Source organism: Aquarana catesbeiana, linkage group LG03, assembly GCF_042186555.1.
Source record: "Aquarana catesbeiana isolate 2022-GZ linkage group LG03, ASM4218655v1, whole genome shotgun sequence".
NCBI lineage: Eukaryota > Metazoa > Chordata > Amphibia > Anura > Ranidae > Aquarana > Aquarana catesbeiana.
The window spans coordinates 699,301,667-699,315,960 of record NC_133326.1 but is presented as its reverse complement, the minus strand read 5'-3'; positions in this window follow the sequence as shown (position 1 = coordinate 699,315,960).

Below are 14,294 nucleotides of genomic sequence, written 5' to 3'. Positions count from 1 at the left end.
ATAAGTTTATCTTGGTCTCATTAGACCACAGGACATGGTACCAGTAATCCATGTCCTTAGCCTGCATGTCTTCAGCAAATTGTGGGCTTTCTTGTGTATCATCTTTAGAAGAGGCCTCCATTTGGGATTAGTGCCATGCAGACCAATTGGATGCAGTGTGCTGCGTATGGTCTGAGAATTGACAGGCTGACCCCCCACCCCTTCAACCTCTGCAGCAATGCTGGCAGCACTCATACATCTATTTCCCAAAAACAACCTCTGGATATGATGCTGAGCACGTGCACTTAACTTCTTTGATCGACCATGGCGAGTCCTGTTCTAAGTGGAACCTGTGGAACCACTGTATGGTCTTGGCCACCATGCTCAAGCTCAGTTTCAGGCTCTTGGGAATCTTTTTATAGCCTAGGCCATCTATATGTAGAGCAACAATTCTTTTTTTCAGATGCTCAGAGAGTTCTTTGCCGTGAGGTGCCATGTTGAACTTTCAGTGACCAGTATGAGAGAGTGAGAGCAATAACACCAAATTTAACATACCTGCTCCCCATTCATACCTGTGACCTTGTAACACTAACGAGTCACATGACACTGGGGAGGGAAAATGGCTAATTAGGCCCAATTTGGACATTTTCACTTAGGGGTGTACTCACTTTTGTTGCCAGCGGTTTAGACATTAATAGCTGTGTGTTGGGTTATTTTGAAGGGACAGCAAATTTACACTGTTATACAAGCTGTACGCTCACTACTTTACATTGTAGCAAAGTGTCATTTCTTCAGTGTTGTCACATGAAAAGATATAATAAAATATTTACAAACATGTGAGGGGTGTACTCACTTTTGTGAGATACTGTATATAGTAGCTGGTAAGCCTGTATTCCTTCCATAACGGTAGTGGCGTCACCGATTTTTTTTTAAAGGTGATGGATGCTCATTATATGCACAAGTTTATATGAACACTTAGGAAGAGGACTGTGTCTCCTGTTCTCCCTTTCCTTATTTGCATGTGGACTCTTTTGTTGCTTTGGATTTGGTTGTTACCAGGTTCAAAGTGCTCTGGGGCAGGTTTCCATCAAGGATGTCTCTATAGATTGCTGCATTCATCTTTCCCTCGATCTTGACTAGTCTCCCAGTTCCTGCGGCTGAAAAACATCCCCACAGCATGATGCTGCCACCACTATGCTTCACTGTAGGGATGGTATTGGCCAGTTGATGAGCGGTGCCTGGTTTCCTCCAGACATGACACTTTCTATTCAGGCCAAAGAGTTCAATTGTTGTTTCATCAGACCAGAGAATTTTGTTTCTCATGGACTGAGAGTCCTTCAGGTGCCTTTTGGCAAACTCCAGGAGGACTATCATGTGCCTGTTACTGAGGAGTGGCTTCCGTCTGGCCACTCTACCATACAGGCCTCATTGGTGGAGTGCTGCAGAGATGGTTGTTCTTCTGGAAGGTTCTCCACTCTCCACAGAGAAACGCTGGAGCTCTATCAGAGTGACCAATGGGTTCCTGGTTACCTCCCTGGCTAAGGCCCTTCTCCCCTGAATGCTCAGTTTGGCCGGGTGGCCCGCTTTAGGAAGAGTCCCGGTGGTTCCAAATTTCTTCCATTTATGGATGATGGAGGCCACTGTGCTCATTGGGACCTCCAATGCTGCAGAAATGTGTCTGTACCCTCCCCAAGATCTGTGCCTCAATACAATCCTGTCTCTGAAGTCTACAGACAATTCCTTTGACTTTATGGCTTGGTTTGTGCTCTGACATGCACTGTTAACTGTGGGACCTTATATAGACAGGTGTGTGCCTTTCCAAATCATGTCCACTTAACTGAATTTACCACAATCAAGTTGTAGAAACACCTCAAGGATGATCAGTGGAAACAGGAAGCACCTGAGCTCAATTTTGAGTGTCATGGCAAAGCCTGTGAATACTTATGTACATGGGAATTATTATTTTTAATAAATGTGCATTATGGGATATTGTTTGTAGAATTTTGAGGAAAATAATGAATTTAAATAATCCATTTTGAAATAAGTCTGTAACATAACTAAATGTTGGTATAACAAGTCCAAAATTCAAAGTAAAAATGACATTTTTGATAAATTGTAAAAAAAAAAAATAAAAATACATTGTTCAGTGCTTTATTGATCTTTCCAGTCATTAGTTGAAGATATATTAGCTGTTTAGCTTTATTCAGTTCTTGATAGCAGTTACACATTTTATCTCATTTTTTTGGATGGTCAGCACTAAATAATTTCTTTTATACTCACAATTTAGCTCTAAGTAACCACCCTGGTCACTGGTGAATATTTGGAATATTGTGGGGTTTTTTTATGGGATAATGGGCTATGTTGTATTTTACTTTAACTTTTTATTTTTTTAAATGTAATGTTTAAATGTAACGTGTGATTTTGAACGTTTTTATATTTTTGGTTGGATTCTCAATTTATATGTCTATATTACATATATATATGTATTAATGAAATTTATACTCTCTCATGAACCTGGCTTGAATATTGATACATAATTTGTGTATATATACTGTATTTACATAAATATATATATATATATATATATATATATATATATATATATATATATACATAAATTACAGTATATATTTATTATACAGGATTTATATAGCAGCAACAGTTTGTGCAGTGCTTTACAAAAAAAAAAAAAAATTACACATTAAATGTAAAAAGAATATATATATTTCTGTCTGTGCTGCTGAGTTTTGCTCCTACTCCCTGTCTAGTAAAACTGTTTTCATTAAGATAGAAAATAAAGGAACATATCTCTAATGGAGCCCCATGTAATAGTAAAACCTGGCAGGGGTTCTAGCCGTTTCTGTTATTTCCAAAACTAAAGAAAATGTTTGGGCTAGCCTAGACATACACTGTAAAATGTATCTATACTCAAAACTATTTTTTTAGGGGAAAGGTTACAACACCTGTAAGGCTTTACTGTTATCCATCTCCCCCTCCCCTAATGTTCTGGTGACAACCTTTAACCAATATGATGGGAAATCTGCAACAGGCAAACAGACAGCAATAAAAAGGTAACAGAGGTTCTAGCACTGACCTACTAATTAAAAAAAAGAAATAAAAAGGAAAAGAAATTACATCGAGAGATATTTTCCCTTACTTCCTGTCCTGGGGGCAACTTTTTTTTTTTTTTATCAGACAGGAAGTTAAGTAATCTCTCCAACTGAGCCTCTGAAATCCTGGCAGGAGTTTCAATCCTTACCCACTTTATCTAAAAAAAACTATAGATACACTTTAAAGTGTAAGTAAACCCCCTATCATTTTCAGCCAAGGAAGCTGCCATCTTTGCCACTGTTTAATCTACAACTGTCATGATGTTGCACATGTGATCAGTTATGACACCAGCCATTGGATGGTTTGACAGTTTGGTTGAGAGCACAACCAACGGGAGTGTTACATTTCCGGGACGTGCCGGAAAATAAACTGTGTTATGGATAGGTTTACTTCCGCTTTAAATAGTTAGTTCACCTTTACAAAAAAAAGTCCTATGTATTGCAGCCTCCCCAGAACATTACAAAGCAGTGGTCAAATCTTCACAATAAAGCTTCTTTTAAAAGTTAGGCTGTGCCCAACCTGTCCCAAGCCTATCCCCCAAAACTTCTAGGTGGTTGGCCCCCTCCTGTCCTGCCCCCATGGCAGGTTGCTCTGGGCCAGCCTCTCTCAATCAGTGTTCCGTGGAACTCTAGGGTTCCTTCAGAGGTTGCAAGGGGTCCCTTAACCACTGAGTACTTTCTTCTTTTTAGATAAGTAGCCACTGACAACAATGCTCTTTCAAGCTATGCGTAAGTGGGGGGTTCTTCTCAATGACAACAAGTTTAAGAAACATTCTTCTTACTGATTATAAAATAATGTACAGTGAGCTGTAGATGTAGTAATAATTATAGGGTTCCTAGAGACATGGAAGTTATTTTAAGGGTTTCTCCATGTTAAAGGATTGAGAAAGGTTGCTCTGGATGTCGGGCACTTGGCCCCAGCAAAGCATGAAAGAGCACGCTTGCTCATTCAAAACTAACACATGACCAGTGAGTGCTCTCTCCCTCTGTCTCTGCTAGGACAGAGGGAGAGAGTGTGCACTTTGCATGCACAAGTTTTGAACGAGCGAGAGTGCTCGATCATGGTGTACTGGGGCCGCATGCTCAACGTCCAGAGCATCCTTCTGTGAAAGCAGGGTGGGAGGGGGGTGTCCTAGGGGCTGCACACCCAACATTCGGAGCATCCTTCCATGAAAACAGGGCGGGAGGGGGGTGTACTGGGGCTATGCACCCAACTTCCAGAGTTTCCTTCATTGAAAGCAGGGCAGGAAGGGAGTGTAATAGGGTTGCACACCCAACATCTGGAGCGCCATTCCATGAAAGTAGGGCAGGAGGGGGTTCCTGGGGCTGCGCACACAACGTCCACTGCTTCCTTTCGCCACCTAGCAGTTTGGAGACAGGCTTGGGGGAGACAATCATGGTCTACAGGTGTTACTTTTACAAAAAGCTTAATTATGAAAATTGGAGCCCTGCTTTGTAATATTCTAGAGAGGCTGCAATGCATAGGCCTTTTTTATTTGGAAAGGTGAACCAACCCTTTAAGGCAAAATGTAACTCAGAATATGCACTCACAGAAAACACACTGTGCATTCCCTTCAATAAAGCATTGCAGCTGAAGATCTGGAGCATTGTGATTGACATTGTCCTAGCCTCCAAATTTTATTTCAAAACCGAACAATACAACAACGATGTCCTTGTATCGTTTGTTTTGCCACTTACCTCTCCAATATTCACAGCTGTCTAAAGTCAAGGATCTGTCCATGGCAATCTGCATCCTTTTTTATAATTAATTGCTTTAGCTTGGGAGCAATTGTCTTCCATCCCAAAGGATATCATTCATTATTTTTTATCAACAAACAAAACAGTTACTAACTGGTCTCTTGTGGATTCATTTAATTAATAATAAGGAGAACATCATTTAGTAAGTGTTTCATGTGTTAACCCCACAACTATGAACAGCATAACGGCATTATCAGTAAGGGCCCATTCACATTTAATCTTTACTCCCTCGGTCTCCGTGACTGTGCCCTTCAGTGGCTCTCATCCTACCTATCCCAACGCACATTCAGTGTCACTTACAATTCTACTTCCTCCACTCCTCTTCCCTTCTCTGTTGGGGTCCCCCAAGGTTCTGTTCTTGGACCTCTTTTATTTTCAATCTACACCTCTTCCCTGGGTCAGCTGATAGCCTCTCATGGCTTTCAATATCATTTCTATGCTGACGACACACAAATCTATCTCTCCACCCCTCAACTCACTCCATCAGTCTCCTCACGCATCACTAACTTACTAACCGACATATCTGTATGGATGTCACACCACTTCCTCAAACTCAACTTGTCCAAAACCGAGCTTATAATATTTCCTCCCCCACGTGCCTCTTCCCCTGACTTCTCTGTCAAGAGCAATGGCAAAACCATCCACCCGTCCCCACATGTCAGGGTGCTAGGTGTTATCCTGGACTCTGAACTCTCCTTTTGGCCCCACATCCAATCACTTTCCTAAGCTTGCCGCCTCAACCTCCGCAACATCTCTAAACTACGTCCCTTTCTAACCAATTAAACCACAAAGCTCCTGATTCACTCCCTGGTTATCTCTCGCCTTGACTACTGCAACTCCCTCCTCATTGGCTTACCTTTAAATAGACTATCCCCCTTCAGTCCATCATGAATGCTGCTGCCAGACTCATCCACCTTACAAACCGCTCAGTGTCTGCTACCCCTCTCTGCCAATCCCTCCACTGGCTACCACTCACCTAACTAATTAAATTCAAAATACTAACAATAAGTTACAAAGCCATCCACAACTCTGCCCCCAGCTACATCACTAGCCTAGTCTCAAAATACCAACCTAATCGCCACCTCCATTCCTCCCAAGACCTTCTGCTCTCTAGCTCCCTCATCACCTCCTCCCATATCCGCCTCCAGGACTTCTCCCGAGCCTCGCCCATCCTCTGGAATTCGCTACCCCAATCTGTCAGACTGTCTCCAAATGTATCCACTTTTAGGCGATCCCTGAAAACTTTCCTCTTCAGAGAAGCATATCCTGCCTCCATCTAACAACTGCACTATTTTCTCCATTAGCTCATCCCCCACAGCTATTACCCTTTTGTATAACTTGACCCTCCCTCCTAGATTGTAAGCTCTAACGAGCAGGGCCCTGTGATTCCTCCTGTATTGAATTGTATTGTACTTGTATTGTCTGCCCTCATGTTGTAAAGCGCTGCGTAAACTGTCGGCTCTATATAAATCCTGTATAATAATAATAATTGTGTTCTCACAACACACAAGTTTGTATGGCCCTTAACCACTTGACCACTGGGCACTTAAACCCCCTTCCTAACCAGACCAATTTTCTGCTTTCGGTGCTCTCACATTTTGAATGACAATTACTCAGTCATACAACACTGTACCCATGTGAACTTTTTGTCCTTTTTTTCACACAAATAGAGCTTTCTTTTGGTGGTATTTAATCACCGTTGGGTTTTTTTATTTTTTGCGCTATAAAAGAAAAAAGACTGAAAATTTGGTAAAAAAATTAATTTTTCTTTGTTTCTGTTATAAAATTTAGCAAATTAGTAATTTTTCTTCGTAAATTTTGGCCAAAATTTATACTGCTACATATCTTTGGTAAAAATAAGTACAACTTGGTGTATATTATTTGGTCTTTGTGAATGTTAGAGAGTCCAAAAGCTTTGGTGCCAATATCTGAAAATTGATCACACCTGAAGTACTGACGGCCTATCTAATTTCTTGAGACCCTAACATGCCAGAAAAGTACAAATACCCCCCAAATGACCCCTATTTGGAAAGAAGACATTCCAAGGTATTTGAAAAGATGCATGGTGAGTTTGTTTGAAATTGTCATCTTTTCCCACAATTCTTTGCAAAATCAAGATTTTTTTTTTTTTTTTCCACAAAATTGTCATATTAGAAGGTTATTTCTCACACACAGCATATGCATACAACAAATTGCACCCCAAAACACATTCTGCTATTACTCCCGAGTACGGCGATACCACATGTGTGAGACTTTTACACAGCGTGGCCACATACAGAGGCCCAACATGCAGGGAGCACCTCCAGGCGTTCTGGAGCACCCAGGCCAATTCTTATATTTCTCTCCTACATGTAAAAATAATAATTTATTTGCTAGAAAATGACATACCCCCAAAACATTATATATATATATATATATATATATTTTTTTTTAAGCAAAGACCCTAGAGAATACTATGGCGGTTGTTGCAACTTTTTATCTCGCACGGTATTTGCGCAGCAATTTTTCAAACGCCTTTTTTTTGGGAAAAAAAACAGTTTTGTGCTTTACCACTTCCCGCCCGCCCTATAGCGGATTGACGTCCGGGAAGTGGTTCTGTTATCCTGACTGGACGTCATATGACGTCCAGCAGGATAACGTGGTGCCGCGCGCCCCCGGGGGCGCGCATCGCGGCGATCGGTGGAGCGGTGTGTCAGCCTGACACACCGCTCCACCGATCTTGGTAAAGAGCCTCCGGTGGAGGCTCTTTACCACGTGATCAGCCATGTCCAATCACGGCTGATCACGCTGTCAAAGGGAAGAGCCGTTGATCGGCTCTTCCTCACTCGCGTCTGACAGACGCGAGTAGAGGAGAGCCGATCGGCGGCTCTCCTGGCAGGGGGGGTCTGCGCTGATTGTTTATCAGCGCAGCCCCCCCTCAGATCACCACACTGGACCACCAGGGATCTCCACTAGGACCACCAGGGAAGGGGCAACGTGGATGGCCAGGTATGTACCCCATGGCCATCCACATGTGCCCAATCTGTGCCAATCAGTGCCCACAAATGGGCACTGATTGGCACCATTATGTCACTGATCTGCCCAGAAATGCCCAGATCTGCCCAGCAATGTTTTATCACTGCCACCTGTCATTGCCCATCGGCGCCACCTGTCATTGCCCATCTGTGCCCATCAGTGCCCACCTATCAGTGCCCATCAGTGCCACACATCAGTGCCACCCATAAGTACCCATCAGTGCCACCCATATGTACCCATCAGTGCCACCCATATGTACCAATCAATGCCACCTACGAGTGCCCATCAGTGCCGCCTATGAGTCCCCATCGGTGCCACCTATGAGTGCCCATCAGTGCCGCATACCAGTGTCACCTATCAGTGCCCATCAGTGCCACCTATCAGTGCCCATCATCAGTGCCCGTTAGTGCCACCTCATCAGTGCCACCTCATTGGTGCCACCTCATCGGTGCCCATCAGTGCCGCCGTATCAGTGCCCATCAGTGCAGCCGTATCAGTGCCCATCATTGAAGGAGAAAGCGTACTTATTTACAAAAAATGTTATTTGTTGCGCAAAAAATAAAAACCGCAGAGGTGATCAAATACCACCAAAAGAAAGCTCTATTTGTGGGAACAAAATGATAAAAAATTTGTTTGGGTACAGTGTAGCATGACCGCGCAATTGTCATTAAAATTGCGACAGCACTGAAAGGTGAAAATTGGCCTGGGCGGGAAGGTGTCTAAGTGCCTGGTATTGAAGTGGTTAAAAAAAAACAAAACTGTAAAGTTAGCCCAATGTTTTTGCATAATGTGAAAGATGAAGTTACGCCGAGTAAATACATACCTAACATGTCACCTTTCAAAATTGCACATGCTCGTAGAATGGTGCCAAACTTCGCTACTTAAAAATCTCCATAGGTGACGCTTTAAAATTTTTTACTGGTTACATGTTTTGAGTTACAGAGGAGGTCTAGGGTCAAAATTATTGCTCTCGCTGCAACGTTCGCAGTAATACCTCACGTGTGTGGTTTGAACACCATTTTCATATGTGGGTGGGACTTACGTATGTGTTCGCTTCTGCATGCGAGCACACGGACAGGGGCGCTTTAAAAATTTTTTTTTTTTTTTATTGTTCATTTTACTTTATTTATTTTAGTTTGACACTTTTTTCCCCCAAAAAAAATTTTTGATCACTTTTATTTCTATTACAAGGAATGTAAACATCCTTGTAATAGGAATATGGCATGACAGGTCCTCTTTACAGTGAGATATGGGGGTCAACAAGACCCCACATCTCACCTCTAGGCTGGGAAGCCTGAAATAAAAAAAAAAAAAAAAAAATGATCCTGGCTTCGATCGTAGCGTTGAGTCGGTAGAAGCACCGGAGGGTGGCGGGAAGGGGGGAGCGCCCCCTCTCGCCTCCCATAAGAACGATCAAGCAGTGGAACGGCCGCTATGATCATTCTTATGGTGTAGGAAATCGCCGGCTGAAAAAGCTGATATCTGAATGATACCTGTAGCTGCACCCATCATTCAGATATCCCCGCTCAAAGTGAAGGACGTCATATGACGGCGGGCAGGAACTGGTTAAAAATTGCAGAGTATTGCAGAGTATTGCGGAGTATTGCGGAGTATTGCGGAGTATTGCGGGGTATTGCAGAGTAGTGCAGGGTATATTGCAGGGTATATTGCAGGGTATATTGCAGAGTATTGCCGGGCATATTGCAGAGTATTGCCGGGCATATTGCAGAGTATTGCCGGGTAGATTGCAGAGTATTGCTGGGTATATTGCAGAGTATTGCAGAGTATTGCAGGGTATATTGCAGAGTATTGCAGGGTATATTGCAGAGTATTGCCGGGTGTATTGCAGAGTATTGCCGGGTATATTGCAGAGTATTGCAGGGTATATTGCAGGGATGGCTGAGCATGGAGGGATGGATGGATGTGACTGTATTTGTTACTGAGCAGCGCTGTGGGCACTACACATGCAGCCCACAGTGATGCTGCCATCCGATCCCTCCCCCCTCCCCTCGCACTGTACCGATCGGTACAGAGAGGGGAGGGAGGAACCGGCCTCATGACATGACGCCGCTTTGTTTACATGTGATCGCTCCGTCATTTGACGGAGCAATCACATGGTAAACGCCCGTGATCACCTCTGGACCCGGCAGTCACGGAAGTTCTCGGGTGCGCTCGCCCCAGGGGGCGCGTGAGAGCAGGATTCTGGGAGGACGTTCCACAGACGTCCACCCAGAACTAGCCAACCGCGCTGCAGCCGTCTTTCAACTATGGCCCGGTCGGCAAGTGGTTAAGTATTACTAAGGGTAAATTTACCCTGATCATTTCATAGGAGCATAAAAGTCTTATGGCAGAAAAAGACCCAATGGTCCTCAGTCTACCATTTTTGCCCAATATATACCCTCATTTTCTTCTGCTGATATGGTCCTCCTGGTCAATCTCCATTTCTGATGTTAATGTGTTCTTTCTGGTCATTCTCCTTTTCTGGTGTTTATGTAGTCCCCCTTGTCATCCTCCTTTTCCAGTGTTGATGTGGTTCTCCTGGCCATCCTCCTTTTCTAATGTTGATGTGGTTCTCCTGGTCATCCTCTTTTTCTGGTGTTGTTGTGGTCCCCCTGGTCATCCTCCTTTTCTTCTGTTTATGTGGCCCCCATGGTCATCGGCCTCTTCCTCCTTTTTTTTTCTGTTAATATGGTCCTACTGGTCATCCTCCTTTTCCTCCTTTTTGCTGTTAGTGTGGTGCTCCCAGTCATCCTCCTTTTCCTCCTTTTTTTGCTGTTGATGTGGTCCTCCTGGTCATCTTCCTTTTCTTCTGTTGATGTGGTCCTCCTGGTCATCATCCTTTTCTGCAGTTGGAGTGGTCCTCCTGGTCATCTTCTTTTACCTCCTTTTTTTCTGCTGATGTGATCCTCCTAGTCACCCTCCATTTTCTCCTCATTTGCTGTTGATTTGGTCCTCCTTTTCTGCAGTTTACCTCGTCCTCATGGTCATTCTCCCTTTCTGCTGTTGATGTGGTCCTCCTGGTCATCCTTCTTTTCTGCATTTGATGTGGTCCTCCTGGTAATCCTCCTTTTTTGCTGTTGATGTGATCCTTCTGGTCATCTGCCTTTTCTGTTGTTGATATGGTCCCCCTGGTAATCCTCCTTTTCCTCCTTTTTTTGTTGCTGATGTGGTCCTCCTGATCATACTCCTTTTCTGCTGTTGATGTGATCCTTCTGGTCATCCTCCTTTTCTGCTATTGATGTGGCCCTTCTGGCCATCGTCCTTTTTGCTGTTGATGTGGTTCTCACGGTCATCCTCTTTTGCTGTTGCTGCAGTTGAGCATTCTGTTTACTTGTTATTAATTATCAAGAATATTTTCTTGATTGTCATTGTCTTCTGCCATTGCATGCATGCTGGAAATATCCAAAAACTTTTAATGAAACTTTTACATCATAGGGGTCTATTATAGCTCCAATGTCTCCTCTGTCCTCCAGAGCAGCTAACCATGCACGGTCTGTAACAATCTGTAAAACAGAATGACAGCTCTGAAACAATGTCATCATTGTTTCATAGAGGAGGTGGGGGTACAGATGTTCCTCCATCTCCTCTATGTGAAGTTATTCCCGGCTACTTACCATGGTTCCATTTTCCCTGGAGGAATGGTGGCAAGACGGTGGGGGGTGAATCTTCCCTTTACAGCCTCCCAGATTACTTTTACAAAATAGCTAATTGTCGGCTGAAAAAAAAAATGGTACCAAGATCATGGTTGCCGCCATGATTTTGTAATAACCACTGGCTAACAGGACATTTATATATGTGAGTCCATCAGTAAGTGGTTAATAAAACAATAATGGAACCAGGAAAGGAGCAGTAGGTACAGCACAGGGACAATAGGAAATCTCCATCTTCATTCCTCTATATTTAATGTCTAAGTTAAAGTATAACTAAAGGAAAAACTATTTTTTAGTTTTCGATAGAGTGGAGATAGAATAGAGCCCCTATCAGTTTTTATTGCTGTCTGTGTCCCCATTAGGGAGATTCCCTCTCTCTATTTGACCTTTTTTACCATTATCATTGAAAGTGAAAGTAAAAGAAACCCCCACATTTTGAGTTGTCCACAGAAAAGTAGTAGAGGGGAAATCTTCCAATGGGGAAGTACTGGTGACCTGAGGGACCCCAAGGAGTTCCCTTAATTTGGACGGCTTTCCTCTCACTTCCTGTTTGGCTATGGGACAGGAAGTGAAGGGAAATCTCTGCAATGGGACACAGATGATAAAAATTTTTTTTAAAGGGGTTATAATCCTCCATAACTAAAGCTTTGCCTATAGTTCCACTTTAAGTTAAAGATTATGTTACTCCAACATTTCATATTCCTAAATTGTGCCTGCTGTACTATGTACTTGTGTTAAAAAGGATCCGGTTCCCTTTGTATTGCTTCCTTTGTGTGAAATAGCTAGTGGTGATCCTGCCAGTCCCCATGCTTTTCTATTTCAAACTGTCCACGCTAGGCATGAGAGCACATCCATCCCAGTGTGGTCAGTATTCTGGCTGTGTTGGGAGAACAGCCTGCCTGTCCTCTAAAAGGTCAGAATTGTACTAACATGCCCCCCCCCCCCATACAGCCATTCACTCCAAAGACCAGTGTACTGCTGTTTCTCCTCCTCCACCCCTCTAAGCCTTTTATGCATCTGAGAACAAAGGTCACATGATCATTTATAAAAAAAGAAAAAAGGTATTTATATATTTTTAATATCTATACACAAATGTTTTCCCTTTAATTTCTATTTTAAACGGAATGGGATTTTTTTGCAAGATGAGAGCTCACATATAGATTAAGCATAATATAATGTATTACATACAGAAATTCCTTTTTCATTTCTTGAAATAACATCTATTTGATAAAACAAATGAGGTGAAAATATTTTACTGTGTATGAGAGATCCATCTCTGTTCCTTAAAGCAGAAGCTCGACCTAAAGGGAAAGTTCAACTTTATACCCTCCTCCCTCCCTCCCTCCTTTTCTTTTTTAATTTTTTTTTTTTTTTTTAGTGAAAATAGTGAAATGCAGGGACCTGGCTTTGACAGGTACCCGCTCTAACTTTCAATCAGATCGCCTGACTGCTATGATAGCCTCTAATTGGCTATCACAATGATCAGTCACTGTGAAGCCCACCCCTGTATTTTCTGCCTCTGTGAATGGACGAGAAAGATACATCGTATCTTTCTCTCTCCTTGCAGAGATAGAAAAAAAAGTGTGTGTAGAAAAAAAAAAAAAAATAATAATAATAAAAAAATAAAAAATACCTAGATCAAGGTTTGATCTAGATCAATGCAAGGATTTGTGTCTGGGTCAAGGTCAAAGGCCATTGTCAGGGTTAAAGGTCAAGGTCAGTATTTTTTTACAGGATTTTTTTTTAATTAGTTAATGTCAGTTAGTGGCAGTGAGTTTTAGGTAGGATAAAAAAAAAGGGCAGTAGACATGTGCACTGCCAAAAAATGTGTTCGTTTTCCTTATTTATTTTTTCATTTCTCGGGTCATTCGTTATGATCGCAGTTTGTAAATTCATAAATTTGTAAATTCAAAAATTCGTAAATTCAAAAATTCGTAAAGTCATAAATTCGAAAATTCAAAAATAAGAAAGAAAATCCGAAAATTCAAAAGAATAACTAACTAACTATTGATAACTAACTGTTAAATTATAGGTATTGGAATTTCCTGTCAAATTTGGCTGTTAGTGAACATAACGAATACGAGTTTATCCGAAGTTACCAATTATCCGAAATAACGAATTCCGTATCTGAACGAATGGAACGGAACAAATTAATAATAAATAATAATAATAAAAAGTGTATTATTATTATTGTTATCTATTATTATTAATTCATTATGTTCCATTCGTTAAGATGCAACATTCGTTATTTCGGATAGATTCGTATTTGTTACGTTCACTAACAGCCAAATTTGAAAGGATAAATTTGTATTTGTTACGTTCACTAACAGCCAAATTTGAAAGGAAATTCCAATACCTATAATTTAATAGTTAGTAATAGTTAAGTTATTATTTGATAGTTATTATTTCAGATTTTCTAATTTTTGGGTTTCCGGATTTTCGAATTTTGCATTTTCGAATTTATAAATTTTCCAATTTTACGAATTAACAAATTTTCCAATTTACGAATTTGTCGAAATTCATTAAAAAACCCCTAGAAACCTCTGGAGGAACCCTTGGCTTCCATGGAACCCGGGTTGAGAAACCCTACCCTGGATGTTCCCCTCTCTCATTTGATACTAAGTAGCCACCTCTCCGGACACACATCCTTCCTTGCAATCAGCCCCCTCTGTGCTTTGGCAAAAACACATATTACTGGAAGCCAGCAAACCTTTGACAAGCATGCTACCCAAACAAAGCTCCTTCTGTCTACATACTTCCAAATACAGTTTTATCAATTGCC